This window comes from Amblyomma maculatum, chromosome 6 (assembly GCF_055883805.1).
Source record: "Amblyomma maculatum isolate TAMU_Amacu chromosome 6, ASM5588380v1, whole genome shotgun sequence".
NCBI classification, from domain to species: Eukaryota; Metazoa; Arthropoda; class Arachnida; order Ixodida; family Ixodidae; genus Amblyomma; species Amblyomma maculatum.
In genome coordinates, this window is record NC_139349.1 from 128128596 (window position 1) to 128144765 (window position 16170).

Sequence of the window (16170 nt, forward strand, 5' to 3'; positions counted from 1 at the left end):
CTCCCTTTCCTTGCTTCGTGGCGGCGAGAGTACGTTCTGATTGCCGGATCACCGGCTCGCTATCAGCGGATCAGAGTGTGTGCATCTAAAGTCGAAACGCAGCGTCACGTTCTCTTCAATCGCTAGCGGCGTCAGCGGCATCAGTCAGTCGCTGCTATCTGCTCGTCGCGCAACGTTCCTATGGGCCCACGCGCTGCCTCCCGCAACCTCCCGATAATTTAATTGCTCTCTTCATCTCTCCTACTACAAAGCTTCTTTCATGACAGCCAAGAACTATTAGTGGAGTGTTTCTTGAAGGAATACGTGTGAAAAATTAAAAAGAGATGCGTCTTGCTGGAAATCTTGTCTGTAATAGTACATACGTGTAGTGCTCGAAACCGATGCCTGAATCTATCGAAAAGGTTAAACAGCTGATGAGCTGCGCTCAAATTTCGCATTAGCAAGTAACATAATCGTCAGCAATTTTTTGTCAACTGTCGGTTCATTCTGGCTATGTTGAATCGCAGATAGTGATGGCCATCATCAAAATATGTTGATAAATTGCTCGAATTGAGTTGTCTTTACTGAACTTAATCGTTTTACTTTGGAAAAAAATAATTTGGTGTCATTAATATAATTATAATTCAGAATGTATTGCGTGACAAAACATTCCATAGCATCAGAGCAGTGACCACGACTTTCTTTGATGTGGAAACCATTGCGGTTTACCATAACGACTGAACAGGCAGAAGATGGCGTTCCCTTAGCTACGAATAAATTTAGCTTATTCGCGCGTGTTACTAAATGTTTAGACCTAAACTAGCGTAACTAGGTAGTTCAGAAAAATATGGCTAGAATTATGTTAGTGATCACCATAAATCGGTGCAACATTTTGCAATTCTCTAATCTAATTTAAGCAGTGATATAGGAATATGCAGCAGTGCAAGAGTCTCACCCAGCACTAGTGGCACCAGCCACAGCCGAAAACAACCATTAAGTGCAGGCGAACCGAGCGCTAAAGCTCGCGTGGCAGAGTGCTTGCTGCCTCTATAGACATCACAACATTCTAGTCAATCAATCCACCATTGCCTTCTTCGTGCGGATATTCTCCTGGTAGATACCTACAAATTGGTGATCCGGACGTGATAATACATCTGCGTTTGGTTGGGGATGCGGGCAATAGAGAATTGGCTGTTCACCTGGAAGAACCAGAGCTAAGGATTGGCTGCCGAAAACTGGTGAAGCCCCGCCGGGGTGGTGCAGTGGTAAGACGCCCGACTACTGTGCCGGAGTTCCCGGGTTCGAACCCGACCGCGGCGGCTGCGTTTCGATGGAGGCGAAACGAAGAGGCGTCCGTGTGCTGTGCGATGTCAGCGCACGTTAAAGATCCCCAGGTGGTCGAAATTACTCCGTAGCCCTCCACTACGGCTCCTCTTTCTCTCTTTCCACTTTCCTTCCCACCTTCCTCCCTTCCCTTACTGCGCGGTTCGGATGTCCACAGAGCAAATGTGACAGTTACTGCGCCTTTCCCTTCCTGTGAACCAATTTAACTTAACTTAAAGTACAGCGCAGATACTGAACTGGAGGGAACTTCACCAAGCTGGGTGGAGGCGCTATCGTCGGCTTTGGCCATGGCGCAGGCGGGTGTTCGAGCAAGCGTCCGGAGTAACCAGTTTTAAGTCATCAAGTAGCACTGCCAAAAATCACTGCTTAAAGCCGCTACAGCATTTTGGGCCGTGACCACCTTGCTATGTGCATGTCATTGCAGTACTTCAAGCACCTCCCAGAGGGTCCGCATTTGCACATTGTACATTGGAATTTATCGCAGGCAAATCACATTTCCTTCAGGTAGGGGAGCAGCAAATTCTCGCCTACCGAGTGAAAGCCGACACCTATATTACGTGGTAAAATTCATGACCTAGAGCAGACATGTCCAAGGCCTTGACAACGCCCTAGCTGAAGCGCTGTCTGTGTTACCGCTTCTCTTGCCTCTGTTGTCTCCCTTTCCTTATCGACACCGGAGCCGAGGTGAGCATCCTCCCCCAAGTCTAGTTTTATTGAATGATCTGACACCCTGCTGAATGTGGTTACCCTTCTCGTGCACGCCCTAGCCCAATGGCATCCCATCCACAGTGAGGAAATGCAAAGCCCCTCCGCACCTCTTCCACAACAGGCCATATGCCAGCCACTTGCATTTACTTTTTTCACTCCACGAAGGCGGCATATATGGTTCTTGCTCCCAGATGAAAAGAACTCCATCAGTAGCCTAGGCCTGCTTTAGCAGTACAAGGGTCTCACCCAGCATGAGCGGCAGCAGCCACGGCCACCGAAAAAACGAAATGCAGCCGAATCGAGCCCCTGTCTTGCACCATGGCTCGCGCGGTCGAGTTGTTTTCTGTCTGTAGGCAGCGCAACATTCAAGTCACTAAATTCGCGTCGCCGTCATTGTGAAACTGACATACATATCGATGTCTACAACTGTTCAAATTAAGTTAGCACTATTAGATAGCTGCAATTACTCTGCTGGCCAAAAAAGAAAAAAAAAAGCTATCCTAACATTGCTTACCCCGTGACAGCGCATTTTCTAAATCTGCCTCGAGTGAGTCTAACAGCGTTATTTTAATGTTTTCGGACTTCAGATTAACGCAAATTGTTTCCCTTTCACATATGTAACACGGGAAACCAGACCGTTTAGTAACTCTATTTTATGCTGCTCAAATGATAAGTTATCTACGCAGATGTAGATGCCCCGGCTGAGTAACAAATTATATTTTGTGCAAACAGCGCGAAAGCGAAAATTATGGGACACACACGCAAACGCACACACACAGACACACACACAAACACATGCACACATGCATACCTGTAGAAAGCACACATAATGAATACCTCCATGGGAAGGCCAAGTCATTTCTAAAACCGCAACAACCAAGAGAAAACAAGAAAATCAAGAAAGAACAATCAGCCTCAAACCAAAATTGCCTAGAACAGCCAAATTTTAAAAAGAATCACTGTTAATGTATAATTTTCATGGCCATAAGAACGAGACCAACGAGATCTAGATGACAAAAACAGGTGATGCGGTAGATCCCACACGTCCTTGTAAAAGGGCAAGCTTATTACTATGGAATGTCGAAGAAGTCAACTATTACATTTTCACTGAAGTTTGTTATTATATATAGGCGTGAATGATTTCTTCGGCACATGCACAAAAAGCGGTGCTCCCATACACAGGTTTGGTTTGCATTTGTGAAACATTATATAGTCAAAGAGATTGCAGCTTTTGTAGTTTTCTACCTTTCGCTACATACATACATACATACATACATACATACATACATACATACATACATACATACATACATACATACATACATACATACATACATACATACATACATACATACATACATACATACATACATACATACATACATACATACATACATACATACATACATACATACATACATACATACATACATACATACATACATACATACATACATACATACATACATACATACATACATACATTTTATTACCATTCATCATCAATATTCAATGATTCAATCGTTCACATTTCCTCTCGTTCGTCCAATGTAAATGCACCAACAAATGTTCGGCAGGCTGTACACAACAGAGGTGGAACAATCGATAAACCATTTACCATGTTGCCTTCCCCTTTAGATACGTTTCTTCGCTAGAACGGTACGAACGATTGAGAGTTTGATTGGCGCGGAGAAGAGCGCTTTCAAATCATTCCTGTTGCAAATAATATTCAATTTACCAGAGTGGTTTGCACATATGTGATTAATTTAACGTGCTATTTTGACCGAGGCAAAGCTGATGTTTTCGTTGCACTGTTCTTTTCGCTTTTTGCAGTAGACATTCCGTTACACTATGGATAACATTGGCGGGGTACCCTGCTTTTTAGAAACGATTAATCGGGCTTTTGAACGTTTTATGGTATGTGAACAGCTTCTGATGAGTTCAGCTTGAAAAAGACCGGCAATTATTCGAAGTTTGACGATCTTCGAGTCAGACGTTTATAAACCAACAGGCTTTTCTTGTCGCGAGGATTGTATATGAAGCAATGGCCACAACACGATTCACGAAATATGATTAATAAAATGATAAACTGGACCTCCTGATTCTCTGGCATTTACCAGGTAAATATCTGGCATTTTGATTCGGCTGTGAACACGCCTACGAATTCTGCACGAGGGTATAAAATTAGCGTCTAGGCGCCGCTCCACTTATCAGAAGGTACTACTCAACCACATACCTCAGAACTTACAGAACACCCATTCCTATCAGGCAGTTGAAAATTCAGTTGTCCAAGGCAAACAAGTAGGACTGTGACGCCTATGCATATTCCTTCTTTTCGGAAAGAATTTTTTGTTGAAGAAGGTTGCCGTGGAATTTAGGTAAAATTCAAGTGGGGTGATGAAGTTGTCAGTGCTAACCCTGATGAGCTCTTGAAGCTGGCTTTCGCAGTGCGCTCAATCTTCTTCCGCACAGTTTGTAGGAGTTTCCTTTGTGCAACGGAGTAATAAATATATTCCACTTCTAAAGAACACCTTGCTGTATTCAGCGCTTTGGAGCTTTTGTACCATTCTAAGGAAACAAAAAGTGTGCATTGTGGAAAGAAACGTTGTACACGTTTTATCGAATGCTCCATCTGTGACGGGAGAATGTGTAAACGATCTAATCATTGAAAATAAGGAGAATGTAGAAAACTACAAAAGTGGCATTCTGTATGAACATATAATATCTCATAAATGGACACCTGTGAATAGGGACACCACTATTCCTTCACGTAACAAAAGCAAAGGGCGAAGGGAAATCATTGAGGCCAGCTAATAAAGAATTCGATGAGAAATGTTGTTAGTTCGACTTCTTTGACAATCCATTGTAAAGAGCTTGCCTTTTTAGTAGGAAATGTGTGACCTTATGCATCACATGTTAATGTCATGTAGATATGGTTATTTTTTTTTATGACTGAAGCGGCTTATGCCTAGGAAAACCATTTATTAACAGCGATTCTTATTACACTTTGGCTGTTTTCAGCGTTTCTGTTTAGAACTAATTGTTCTTTTTTGTTTTTTGTAGTTTTCTCGTTATTGTTGCGGTTTTAGAAATGACTTGGTCATGGAGATGCGTTGTTACGTTTGGTCTCTACAGGTGTGCATGTTTGTGAGTGCGTGTGCGCTTGCGCGCGCGCGTGTGCGTATGTGTTTGGTACTTCTCGCGCGCGCATTCTCTCATGTGTGTGTTTGTGCTTGCGTTTGGCATGGTTAGCACTGCTTTTTCTTTATTTTTTAATCTTCGACCATCCTATTGACATTTGTGACGTAAGGAACGTTTGGTTTAGATGCCTTTAAAAGGCTGAGATATGGACAGTTATTTGAACAGTGCTTGGCAGCAGATTCGCGGTTAGGGTGCGCACGTGTCAATCTCGGATACTTACGATAACAGATTTCACATTGCTGTATACGGTGATGCTGTTTAAAATAAAGCAGTTGGACGTTTTCGCTTCATTCTGTCGCCATGTATCCTTCTTACTCTACTTTTTGCGCACATTCATTTCCTTTCTCCATGCGTAAAATAGAATCAACTCCCGATCAAACATCTCCAGGCCCATTTCTCTCATTATTTTGCAGAGTGTGCGTTTCTGTCCTCGTTGTGCATAATTTTGTAGCGGCAGCATAGCGTTGATCGCATAATTGCCTACGGAAGACGCAGCTTATGCCTATCTGATCAACTAATCAGTCACCGGAGTAGGAAGTCTAGCTATTGTGCGGGTGGTGACGAAATGTCGCCCGTAATTGTAGGCCACTCTTTCCGAGTAGTGAGCCATCTCTTGTCATGCGCTCTTATAGTTCGCGAACATCGAGAATCACTCAGCGTGGCTTCCGCCAAGGAGTGTTCTTTTGCAAGAGCTTGATGCCACCATCGCCCATAGATCACGAATGAATCGAAGGAATGCTTGCTTCATGTCCATCCCTCCTCTTCAAGTCAACAAAGCTGTGTCTCAATGCAATTCTCCTCTTTACCATTATATCGAACTTAGTTCACACTGTTCACTATAGTTAACACTAAGCAACACAGAAAACAGTAAACGGCTGCCGCTCATGGAGTATTTCGACGAAAACGCTCAGACTCCCCCGATTCCTCCAAAGCGTGCTGTGGTTGTTTAGTTTAAGGACACGACGTTCTGTACAATTGAAACTTTGGTTGAGATAAAGCCATTTCGCTGCTCGTCCTGTTTAATGCCTTTAGTGAGAAATACCTGCAGACGCGCCTCAATGTTTGTTCTTCCTTTTTCACGTAGTTCCTTTTGTTTTTACAGAAACTTTCCCGGCCTAAATAAAAAGTATGCTTATAATAAGATTTCTGCAGTTGTAAAGCGCTACTGCGATATTTGCCGTCAGTGTCAATACCAGAAGACGCCACCGAATAAGAGCTTGAATACTGCATATAGCCATTCTACAAAAGCGCTGTTGCTCTAAGCAAGCATTAGTTTACTTGGCCTTTTTTAGGTATACTCGCTAGACAGTCGTTACCTTATGTCTGCCATCGGGGATATAAGCTAGATATTGGGAAGTGAACTCTTCCGCGTAGAGTCGCTGCTGAATTTGTGGTCTTTCTAATCAGAAACACAATATCACGTGGTTATCACTATCCCTCTAAAATGCTCTTGCACTATCCTCTTCTCTTGCCAGAAAAAAAGATAGAATGTCGAGTAACATCATCATCATCATCATCATCATCATCATCATCATCATCATCATCATCATCATCAGCCTGACTATACCCACTGCAGGGCGAAGGCCTCTCCCATATTTCTCCACTTAACCCGGTTCTGTGCTAGCTGCATCCACGTGCCCCTGCAAACTTCTTCATCTCATCCGCCCACCTAACTTTCTGCCGCCCCCTGCTACGCTTTCCTTCCCTTGGAATCCAGTTTGTTACCCTCAGAGACCATCGGTTATCCTCTCTTCGCACTACATGTCCTGCCCATGTCCATTTCTTCTTCTTAATTTCCAGTAGAATGTCGGTAACTTGAGTTATTTCTCTGACCCACTCTGCACGCTTCCTATCTCTTAATGTTACCCCTACCATTTTTCGTTCCATAGCCCTCTGGGTTCTCAATTTAAGTAGAACTCTCTTGGTTAGCCTCATAGGTGAGTACAGGCAAGATGCAACTGTTGTATACTTTCCTCTTGAGCGATACCGGTAAGCTGCTAGTCATAATCTGCGAGTGCTTGCCAAATGCGCTCCATCCCAATCTTATTATTATCGAGTAACACATGCCAGTTAATACTGGCGCATTGACTTACACTTGTCGGCGATGATTTTCGCATGCCAAATACGCGTGCTGGTCCAAAGGGTGTGCCATGACAAAAATGTGTGTTATAGAGTAAGCCACTTGATCATTCGAAATGAAGCATTGGTTTGGTTTGATTTGTGGGGCTATGAGAGGCGCCGTAGCGGAGGCCTCAGGAAATTTCGACCACCTGGGGTTTTTCACCATGCACTGACATTGCGCAGCATACGGGCGCCTTGCTTTTCGTATCCATCGTAAAGAGGCCGCCGAGAGCGAGATGTGATCTGGAATCCATGGGAATAGTAGTCGAGCATCGTAACCATTGCACTACCCCTACGGGGCAAAAGGAAGCATTGGCATATGCATTATGCCTAGTATAGATTGATGATGCCGGCGAAACAGCTCATATAGCTCGATGTGAGAATCTCTAGGTCACTCCATCTAGGTAAAACCTTCTGTTATACATTTCTATTGTGGACATTGTAACAGTCGAATGACTGTTAAGCGATGCTCGACAAAAAGCTAAGGTAGAAATATTCAAGGAATTGTGCTTTTTATTTAGATGCAAGCGAAAGCTTGGCAGAAATCAGTCCGACTTTTCTCTTGAAGGTAAGCCTTTCCGCGTGATCACACAAGAGCAAATAGCAAAAATAGAAGAGCACCGCCCTAGGGGGCGCCCTGCGCTGACCCTTTTCCAGTGAGCGCTTGTCGCACGGGGAACAATCCGCCCAATCAGAAGTGATCTGAGCAAAGAAAATTTCCTTCCAAGAATGCTAAACGGAACAGTCAAGAGTAGGATGAGCCTCTGTGCCGAAAATACGACGCCTATCACAATAGCACTCCCTGATCAACCGGAAACGGGCCACGAAAGGACATGTGGCAAGCGAGCAGGAGACAGACAGCTGAAGGCACAGTGCCCCAGACAAAGACGAGCGAAGCAGACTGCATCAAGGCTGAATGGCGCATCAAAGGAAAACGGCATTAAAGGGAAGAACCCTGTTGCAACAGCCACTGAGACGTCATGAAAGAGAATTCTGGAAGGACAGACCGTAATTACGCGGGTGGAAACTGTCTGCGAGTAAGGGCGCAACATAGCCGATAAGAAAGGAGCTGTGGTCGAATGTCTCACAGATGCACTATTTGTGTCTCTGAGATTGGAAAAAAAAATCATGTCTCGTTACTTCAGAACCGCAGCAATGATGGTTCCGGCTAGTGATAGCACTTCGTCTTTATTGCATTCAACCCACAGACAGGCGATAAAGTAAAAGCACTCAAAGTACAAAAAGTTAAATTATTTCTCTTAATACCAGTAACTTTTGTCTTAACTGGCCTATTCAAAACACGTGCCTAGCTGTTCGGTGCTAAGGCGTGCTATGTAGAAAAAAAGAATTTAATCAAACCTATGCAGGAGTATGAAGGCAGTTTTAAAGCAGGCAATAAACATAGTGGCTTGTGCTTTTCTCGGCTTTTAGTGTGATTTACAAATCAAAAAGCAAATGAAACCTGAGACGAACACCAATACTTTGTTAGGAACGCGGCATAAACATTTTCGCCCTTAAAAGTGGCCCAAACAGCACACAACTTCCAGGTTCACTTCATTATATTTTAGAAGAGACGTAGAAAATTTCTGAAAACGCCTAGACCATGGCTAAATTGGCAGTACAACATATGAGCGAACATCACTTCGTCTTCGTGTCCAGTGTCAGGCATTCCACAAAACAAATTTAGGTAAGTGGTAACTTCATCACTGAGGGCTACTGCGAAAGTACACCACACCTTGTTATTTAAAAAAATGTTTCATTTTACTTTCGAAAACACCTTCCAGTCGTTACTTAATTTTCTGCTGTTCTGTAGGGGCATTTTATACAAGTTTTCATTGCAGGCAAATACCTTTTATAGTAATTTTACGGGACCAATTATATATCTTAAATGCGAAAACCTCCATTTGGTCTGCTGGCCGGATTTGCGATCATATTAGTGGAGTGTTGTTGTTGTTAATTGCGCAATATTTGGAGAAAACTCTCGAGCGGTGCCTTTGTATTATGCAGGAGTCAAAGTAAAGCTCAGCACAGGTTACAAATCTCGAATTTCGAATATGTGCTTGTAAACTGTTGTCTGAGAAGCAATCAAGGAGCCTTGGAATATTCTCATAAGCAAACATATTACGAACGCTGAACAGGGTGACTAACAGAAATGCACCAACTGTGAAATAATTTTCAAGACGCTGGAAATAGTTTCAGAGAAGAAACCGGCACCAAACTTCGTGTTTTATCTTCATGGCACTTCATACTTAAACAAATCTTACGAGGTGTTTGTCAGTTCACTTCATACGTATTAGTTCCAAGTTTTCTTCATGAAATGTGCGATTTACAACTATTTACAGCTAAAGTGTGCTCAGTCCTTTATTCCGAACGTCCTCCTAATCAAGAGTTCAATATAATTATCTCGTCTTGTGGGTTGTTGTCAGGGGTTTAACGTTCAAAAGCGACTCCGGCTATGAGTGATGCAACGCCGTATTGGAGGACTGCAGAAATTTGGACCACCTGGGGTTCTTTATCATGCACTGACATAGCACAGCACATAAAATTATCTTGCTTTTGATACGCAGCCTTCTTTATATTTTTATAACGTAGAGCAGATTCGAGACCCACCAAAAGAAAAACCGAGGAACTCTCAGATAAGAACGCAGCTGGAATGTTTTCGTTCTGACCAGGGAATATCGTGAACTGTAAAAAATAGTGAAGCAGCTAATCAGTATTTTATTCAAATGCGAGCCCAACAGCTACACTACCAATCCTAATCAAGGTTCGAATAACAAAACTTTAATACAAATCTAATCCGACGACTTACGGCAGGAGGGGGCACCGGCATCATATACCTACACTCGCAGACAGTTCTGAATACGATCTGTCCATAGATAGATAAATGGATTTATTGAAAGGAAAAGCAGAGAGGTTGGCCGGAATAATTCAAATCTGGCCTGCTACTCTGCACTGGGGAAGGGGAAGGGCAGAAGAAATAACAGCATGATGGGTGACGATGTGGGAGAAGGCATATGAAATATATATATACAGACACAGTAGCTTTTCCTCACAAGCGCGAATCAAGCCCGCTGGCGCACAAAAAACGGCAAAGAGCACGCACTGCCTGGACACCCTTCCCCTTGTCCTGCCAAGCGCCCAGCAGCAGTTTCTCCGATAAAGAACTCTTGTCCAAACACTTCAAGGAAGCGGCTAGCACATTTCTTCCACCGGCATACACTGGGCATATCAATAATCTGTCCATAAGATGTAAACTAGTTTACAGGAAAAGAAAGGCGCAGTATCTCTCACACATCTCGGTGGACACCTCAATAACACCGTAAGGAAAGCGAGAAAAACGGAAGTGAAAGCGGAAAGAGAGAAAGGATGCCGTAGTGAAGGGCTATGTAGTCGTTTCGACCACCTCCCACCGCACAAGGACGCCTCTTCGTTTCGCCTTCATCGTAACTCAGCCGGTGCAGTACGGTGTATCTTCATACATGATTTATGATGTATAATCATTCCTTTATTTATTACGCCAACAATGACGTTGCCATCCATAAAAAGGTTCCTGTGGGCAGCCTCCTTCATATATGATTTATCGCTTCCACAACCATAGTCCTTGAATAAATTTGGCTGAGATTGCGTCCTAATGTTCCCTCTTTACATGTCATATAATTCATATAGCATAGCTGGTTAATTTCCTCCAGCGTTTAAAGAAGTGATATGATCCTTTGGCATATATATTTATTTAGGGTAATCATAAATAAAGAAATCTACGTCCTGACGTTCTTTGAGTGGCGCAAAGTTATCTGTCAGTTGCATTAGAGACGTCCTCAGGCGCTTTGATAAACGAACGCTCACAGCCAAGGCCAAACGACAGCTCGCATCTCCGTCTGGCCGCGGTGAGCTCAGAAGGAGAATCCTCACTCAGCAGCCGATCGATGGCGCCCATCCTACGCTCGCTGCTGTGGGGCAGGCAGAAGCGCATTTCTCTCGAGTAAGAAGGCCCTGTCTACGTGCTCTGCATTTCGTCTCGGCGTTCCTGCACTACATGAAGTTGTTCGCCTACTGATATGCCGCTTATTGTGATCACGCAGTCTCCACCACTTCCCATCAGCGCTAGCGGTCAGACTACATTGGCGTTTTCTGAAGCAGTGATTATCAGTATTAGTACGTATATTTACGACAGCCATTCAGTTTGACACGGGTCATAAAGACAGACGAGCGCTGGCGCCAGCAGCTTCCACAGAAACGTTGTCTTTTACGTTTGATGCGCTGGAACATATTTCCACTCCTTGATCCCTTTCGATGTAAGAGTTGCAAATGTCCAAGAACATGCTAACCAATGCTAAACAAGACAAAATGCGATAACGCGTAGTGGTCTACGCGTTATCAAAAGTGGTCTACGCTTGGACAAAAGAGGCTTTTACGTCCGAAATAAACGATACATTTTTGTGAACAACTCTTCGGTGAATATTTTCTCAAACTACTATAACGTTTATATACGCGTACTGTAAAGAAATTTTGGTGCTCGTGTTTTCATTTACGCGAGTGTCTTCGGTTAGTTGAAAGCAAAATATAGAACAATTGTGTGTTTCTTTCGCTTGCATGCTCATTTTAATGTATCGTTCGTCCTCCCGATGTGCTGTTATTGTTGTTATAACCATTACGAAATATAGTCGATGTATTCCACACACATTCAAGTGCTTAGTTACAGTTTTACCTCGTACTGGCGAGAATCTAACGCCCACGACAAGTGCGCTTTATTGAAAAGTATCGTTTCGAGGTACTGTCGACGCCACAAATGGAAAAAAAAGCAAAATAAATGCTATGCTAAACGCGCGATCAGTATTGGCGAGTAAACGATTATTTTGCTGTAATATTTCAATCATCTGTTCTCATCGTTACGTACTCAAGCTGATGGAAACTACTCAAAATAAATGTAGTAAACATTGTAGACACAGTTCTATATGCTCCGTTCGCCGTGTCTGCTAGAAATATTTGATTCGTTGTAATATCTATGTGGGGCCGTTTGTGCTGATATGACTCATTTATATTGGGGCTCTCTTGGGCCACCTCATATCAATGGGATGAAGCAGGCTGTAAAAGGTATACTTAAAATACTGCTGCCACAGCATCCATTAGTTAAGCGCAGGTATACGTCTACAAATGAAATCTGTACAGGTTTCTCAGAAACTTCGTAAAAACGAATTCGTAATTGCCCGGAGATTGAGCCCGGGACCACCGTCTTTCCGGGGTAGGCAATCTATCAACTGAGCTGACCAGTAGAGCTAGCAGATGTTAGGGTAGGAGTGCATTGGTCAACAACTCGGAGTAGGAAATGTGTAAGTCCAACGTTTAGACGAATCCACTAGAGTCGAGTATAATTTGCAATATTGGAGTGATTACCGATAGGTATCCGCCTAAACAGAGCAGGGAGGCTAAAAAGTAAACCTATGCGGGTTTTCTGGCCAAATATTGTATTGAATCAATCACAAAAAAATACTTTTATTTCTCAAGCAATTCAAAACGAAAATAAATCAGTGAAAAATAGTAGATGCCACCTTTTATTCCGGCATTCAACAAGGATCCCCCGTTCATTTTTATGATTAGGCAAATGCGAGCTGATTTTTAAGGTGCTCTGATTTGCAAGGACGGGCATACTAATTTTTTTTACATGTTCACAGGCACAATTTTGGCATAGAGGAGCCCGCTGTCATGGCTCGCTATTATACTCTTTATTTTAACCCTATAACGTCAGTATACACTTTTCGCCGAGAAGCCTTGCTACCGGGATGGGATAATTTTGGTCAGCAAGAATGGTCTGTGACCTCAGTAAAAAAGTAGATGATACATTGCTACCATTTAGGGAATAACATATATGAAATGCTCTTAAAATCGTTAATCTTTGGAAACAGCTTTTTAACCTGAGTGTCCTGTGTCGCATAGCAAGATAAGTAGAAAGCTTTTTTATTTGGTTTGGTGTTAGAACCAGTCACATGAACCGTTTCATGCTCAGTGTCTGAAAATATTATATATTTTCCTAGAATATGGAGCCTCAGCGTACGAATACTGAATAATACAAAATTTTGTCATGTTCTAGGCTATTTGTCCACGATGCAGTTCACAGGTTCTACAAATAGAACTGGAAAAAAAAGAAGTGCTTCATTGGGCTACTGGCTGTGGGATAACAAGCATGGACATCTGTGCGTCTAAATTTGGCATGCTCGGCGTTGCAAAGGTCCTTACTATCAGGCTGAAAGATATTTAAATTTTTTTTTATATATGCTAATGTTTGTATTCAAAGCACCTTTGTAATAAAATTCATTTCGAATTTGTTTCCTTAATTTTTTTTTACAGTGAAAAAGTTTTACACGCTTGTATTTTTAGTTCTCAAGAAACGTAGAGTGAAGGAAGGCCTAGTAGGAGCTAAGATACAGGTAATAAAAATGTCCTTTCGTCACTCGTAATTTTCAATAAATATTCATAGATGCAGAAAAGTCGTTACCTACGCATGTTGTTTGGCATAGCAAATTATTATTGTTCCCGTTGCTTCCATCGCATAACATCTACATGTGACCGAATCGGAGAAGGTTGTTTGCTGTACGTTGCAAGCCACAGTGCCATTATGTGACAAAGTTCTTGATCAAACAAACTCATCCGTTCAGTGCTCCCAGGAGGAAGATTGCCTCCGACTCACTCAAACCCTTCTCTTGTGTCGTAGAGGCAGGATGACCTTTCGCGTGTTTTTTGCCTGTTCCTTCAGCCACGCCACCGTTTCCGCATGACAGCCGAAATGTGTTGACTCTGTGCTCCGATGTCTACTGCTTCTGAAGACTTGCTTTACGTTTCTACTCAACCTATTTCACGCCGCAGCACAGAGTGAGACTGCTGCTTTCCGTGTAGCGTTTAGCTATGTTTTCGACTAACTCTTTTAGTACCTTAGCCTACAGGTGATGGAAGCGTTGCTGTGGATAAAAAGAAATTACTTGTTTGTTTGAAGAAATAGTCTCTCCACTTCCCGAAAGATAACATCAGTGGCTAAAGCAGCCGTTTGTTCTGCTGCGTCTGCTGACAAAGAAGCGCTTGTTTAGTGAGCACGCTAGACTGCAGCTGCTTTTAACCTTCTAGCTAAGAACAATGAAATGAGCCAATGTGACATTTAAAGAGTACGAAATTGAAAACTAATTATGCACACTTTATATTAAGCCCATCCGCTAAGAAGAACATGGCGGACATGATGTTATATAAGCATGTCCCCACTTGCCATCGGCATATAGGCTGATTTCGGGGCTGGCGGTACGGGCACGCGCAACACTGTGAAGGAAGCACCCCTTCATGATAACATACATTTAATAGTGAAACAGCACGACCAAAACAATACCCTAAAACTGGAGGTGCCTTAGCTCGGCTATGCCAGGATGTAGGTAGCGTTAGCTATGGTTCATCTGGTTATTCTTAGCTTTCCCAGTACGTTTAGCCTTCTTATGTTCGTTCCTCGCACGCTCTGCCGCCAATTGCAGGCAACTACTTAGGGATCCGATGAATTAAGCTCTCCGCTCTTCTGCGCCGCTGAGCAGCAATTTCGCTTTCCTTCTTCATCGCTATACTACACTGGTAAACGCCCTGCTATATATATATATATATATCCCCCCCCCTCCCCCCCCCCCCCCTGATAACTCTGCGTATGCGCGGCGCAATGAAGCTGCTCCAGCACAGCGACCGACTTGGCTACTACGCAACGGAGGAGCACAGCTGGGCACGCGCCGGCGCCAGTGCATGTGCCACGCCTAAGACGTCACTCCTCTGGAATGCGTAGGCCAGCAAGGCGCGCACGCGGTGGAGTGCGCGGCTTCGGTGCGCCATCTCCATGCCGTGTGACGTTACTTCTCCTCGCGCATGCACATCGCGGCTCTCCAGAAGCCACGCGAAATTCCTCAACCACTGACAGTGTAGCTAAAGCTACAAAACTGTTCCTAAGGTAAATTGAAGCGCAAACGAAAGATGGTTCGCATGAAGAGACAAACACAAGGACAGGAATAATGTACCAACTATCGCCAACCGAAATTTTACGAAACTGTTGTTTTTGCTGATGTCTTTGGATCCCGCGGTAAAATAACCTACTACAGTGCGTATCCAGCTACTGCTGCGATCAGGATATTGCGGGATTCGGGAATGCGTGAGGATATATGGATGGAATTTTAGATCGTCCCCTTTTCAACGGGGTGGTGATAGTCGTCAATGCTCAACCTTTCTTTTTATGCTTCTTAATGCAGATAACTCTTAAGCTTCCACAACTTTAATATTAGATCCAGTATATTTAACAAGCATTCTTTAATTCTGATTTGGCAACCGTGCAATTAAAAGAACGCCGTTCAGCGTCATATCTAACGGCAAAAGCTCGCTTTCTCATCCCTCACAGGCAGACCTATATCCTTCCTCCTGCCTTAGGCCAGCATTCATGCATAGGCCCCTGCATCAGGTGATGCTTGGACAACTTGAGCACCGAGGCACCCTACGTTTAGCCTCTGTTCCATCTATTGTGATCGTCGAAGGAGACCGCGTACAGCCTTTCACGAGGCGGGGACTCGCGGAGCAGAAGAGCGCATGCAACCATTCATCATTCACTGTCGGCTCGCTCTAGTGCTGTTTACACTCATAGCTCTCAGGTTTCACTGCCAGAGGACTAAAAGTAGCAAAACTCCGAATGCCGAGAATTGTCAAGATGGCAAATATACCAAGTAAATCGTAAAAACGAAGAGACTGTGAAAGTGCTGTTCGAGTGAACAGAAAAACAAACTTCACAGCAGGTTTCTCAGGTTTCTGTGGTAAATT